The following is a 3808-nucleotide window of genomic DNA, read 5'->3' as shown; positions in this document are numbered from 1 at the left end:
CCTAACCTGGAAGTCAGTCTCTGCCTTTAGATCTGCTCACTTCTTTTGGGAATGGAGATATCCACGTATCCCTTGTCCTACAACCTCAATTAATGTCTTTGCAACAGCCATCTGTTAAATTCAAGAAGGCCCTGGAACAACTTAATTGGAAAAGTTTCCCTCTTATCCCTTGAAAAACCATAGAAAAGTAATGTCACACAAATGTTCAACTTCTGATTTCTACAATTTCAGATACCAGAGTTTATCTGTTGCCATGACAACTAAGAGCTTTATAAATGTTTTCTAGGTTCTGCTTGCTATTTTCTGGAACTTATCTACATTTCAGCATTTGATTAATAATTTTGAGCTGACACTAGCAACATAATTGTGTCTGGATTGTGTATGTGTTGTGTGTTGGCGGGGGTGGGTATAATTGATGTCTTTGTTTTTCAATATGAGCAATTTTTAATAAACTTTAATATTTAATGTGCAAAAAAAGTTACAGCCCTTTCCACTTCGCAGACAAAAAGCTTAAAATGCCATTTTCTATTGCACGCATGACTTCCTGAGAGTTGATCTGATGAAAAGAAGCCAGCTGGAGGGTGATTGGGTGATTCTACCCAGTGCAGGTTGGGTGGATGACAGAGTAGACAGGAGATGTTTGAAATTCTCAAAATGAACTTCATCTATTTTTTTCCAACTTTGTGTTTGGCTCACATAAGATGAAGCATATTTTTAGTTCTTAGAAACTTTATTCTCTTATGAGAATTATCTTCTAATCAGGGAATCAAATAGTAAAATTGTGCTGAGTGCTTGCATTGGCAGGAAACAGAACTTTAAGGTAAAGGTCGGCTCTCTGGACATTGTCTACATGATGCTTTTCTTTCTTTTCCCTGTGGACACGCAGGTGTCCCTGGTGACTGAAATGGCATCCTCTCTGAAGATCTGGGGCAGTCCCTTGGCCCTGCTTTGCATTCTTTGCAGGCTACTTGTACACAGCAAGGACGTTTCCTGGAGAGAATTCATGACCCTGCACTATTTAGATCCAAGCCAAGATTTTGAAGAGTACAAATGTGATGTCCTCATGAGAGAAAAAGAAGCTCTGAAACACAAGAGCTCTCATATGTCCATCTATAGCTTATGGCGCAAAATGGAGTGTATATGCATTATTGAAATGGGAATGACCAATATAGATATGCCTATGTATGGGCCCAGGGTGCCCTCAAAGTACTCGAGTGTCAGTGGGAGAAGTACAACAATAGCTACACAGAGAGCTTCAACTACACTGAATTCCACTGTGGCAAGGATGGGTATGTTGATAGCATAGGAGACCTGAGGATGGTGGAGCCTATCAGCAAATAGAAGGTCTATGCACATCCTCAGGGATTGGTATTCAGTGCTTCCCAAGTGGTGGCCCCTGCCTCCATCAATAGCCCCTGACACTCCCCACTTGCACTTATGCATCCTTGTTTTCCAAAACTTAGAATTATGAAACGCATGATTTCTTGATACCATAACCTTGCCTGTGTTGTTTCTCTGCCTGGAATACACTTTTGTCTTCATTTACCTAATTTACTCCTACATGTTTGTCAAGATTCAGCTCGTAATGCATCCGATCTTTACTAACCAAGATTTTTCCTGATATTCACTCTAAACCTACCCAAGGTGGATGATCTTCCTTTCCCTAAATAAATTGTATTATCCCAATATGTGTGACATTCTACATATGATGTGTGTAAAGTAAATATCATGTAATTGGTATGGGTGTGTGAGATCTAGGATATGTTTGCCTGCGACTTATGCTGTGCAAGGAGTTTAGGGCATATTTTATGTGGCTGTGTCTGTGCATGGGATATGTTTGTGTATATCATGAGGATGTAAATGATTATAGGCTAAGCTGGAGACAAACTGTGATGTAGACACTGATTGTGTTGACAATTTGATATAATCAAAAAGGTCATAATCCAGTTTTAATGATTTTATTAAAGTGAAAAGATGGGAATGGCCACTCTGTGACACACAGACTCCAGAGAAAGTTAAGTTTTCGCTAATGTAGGAAAAAGACAAAGAAATTAAAAAGGATTACAATATTTTCTATGCCAGGCTGGTTCAAGAGTTACAACAAATTAATTAGTTACAGATTTGTCCCCAACCTCATGACTTGTTTTCATTTATTCATAGCTGTGCTTCATTTCTGTTCCAATTTTAAAAGAGTGTATTTAACATTCCATCTCAAGACAACGTGATAGCAATGAAGTCTTTACATCAAAAACAGAAGAGGGGAGTTCATCCATAATGAAGATCAGCCGTGGAGTGGAATGAGTCTTTCCTGGCCCACTTCAGTCATTTTACATTTCACACAACAATGCAGGGAAGAAAGTGTCTTAATCTCTAATCAGAGAAACCAAGGTACACCTACCTGCCTTGGTTACAGCTGCCTAGTATGTGACTCAGGCCCCATCATCACTTTTTTTTTTTTTTTTCTTTGAGACAGAGTCTCACTCTGTCACCCAGGCTGGAGTGCAGTGGCCAGATCTTGGCTACTGCATCCTCCACCTCCAGGTTTCAAGCGATTATCCTGCCACAGCTTCCCAAGTAGCTGGAATTACAGGAGCGTGTCACCATGCCCGGCTAATTTTTGTATTTTTAGTGAAGACTGGGTTTCACCATGTTGGCCAGGCTGGTCTCAGACTCCCGACCTCGGGTGATTTTCCCACCTCGGCCTCCCAAAGTGCTGGGATTACAGGCATGAGCCACCACGCTCCGCCCATCATCACATTTTAAGGTTCAAAATAATACAGAGTTCCAACAGCTTATATTTTGAATGAATTACTTTCACGGTGGTAACATGCTTAGTTCCACTCAGTTTCTTGGGTAAAGGCAGAGCTGACTGGGTATAAAACACGTGGCATGGTTCCTGGCTTATGGTAGTTGCTCAGTAAAAATTCTTTCCTTTCTCATATTACTCTTTGGTTTTCTACTTTAATTTTGACTTTGATAAACAAACATAACAAGTGCCCATCAACCATTTCTGTCCCTGACTCTGGAGATGGGGATTTCTTTTATTTTTTATTTATTTTTTTAAGACAGAGTCTCACTCTGTCACCCAGGCTGGAGTGCAGTGGCATGATTTCAGCTCACTGTAATCTCCTCCAGCTGGGTTCAAGTGATTCTCCTGCTTCAGCCTCTCTAGTAGCTGGGATTATAGGCGTGAGCACCATGCCTGGCTAATTTTTTGTATTTTTTAGTAGAGACAGGGTTTTGCCATGTTGCCGAGGCTGATCTCAAACTCCTGAGCTCAGGGAATCTGCTTGCCTTGGACTCCCAAAGTGCTAGGATTATAGGCGTGAGCCACCAGGCCTGGCCTAGAGATGCGGATTTCTTTCTTTTCTTTTCTTTTTTTTTTCCTTTTTTCTTTTTTTTTTTTTTTTTTTTGAGACAGAGTTTAGCCCTTGTTGCCCAGGCTGGAGTGCAATGGTGCAATCTCGGCTCACTGCAACCTCTGCCTCCTGGGTTCAAGCAATTCTCCTACCTTAGCCTCCGAGTAACTCAGGATTACAGGTGCACACCACCACGTCCCACTAATTTTTTTGTATTTTTAGTAGAGATGGGGTTTCGCCATGTTGGCCAGGCTGGTCTCAAACTCCTGACCTCAAGTGATAGTGATCTGCCCGCCTCGGCTTCCCAAAGTCCTGGGGTTACAGGTATGAGCCACCACACCCAGCCCAAAACTGGTAGAGGTGCCGGAGAGTGAACTGGGGACCTCGTACATGCCAAGGATTTCTAATGCAAAACTACAGTAGGCTGCCATCTGTTTGTAAGCTATACA

At 41.6% G+C, this 3808-nt stretch overlaps 1 pseudogene; it reads left to right on the top strand.

Moving 5' to 3' along the window:
* The first annotated feature begins 832 nt into the window (after positions 1–832).
* Positions 833–1343, top strand: LOC101130946 (epididymal secretory protein E3-alpha-like; annotated as a pseudogene).
* Positions 1344–3808: the final 2465 nt, after the last annotated feature.

Source organism: Gorilla gorilla, chromosome 15, assembly GCF_029281585.2.
Source record: "Gorilla gorilla gorilla isolate KB3781 chromosome 15, NHGRI_mGorGor1-v2.1_pri, whole genome shotgun sequence".
Classification (NCBI taxonomy): Eukaryota; Metazoa; Chordata; class Mammalia; order Primates; family Hominidae; genus Gorilla; species Gorilla gorilla.
The sequence above is the reverse complement of the archived record's forward strand: the minus strand, read 5'-3'. Positions and strand labels throughout refer to the sequence as shown.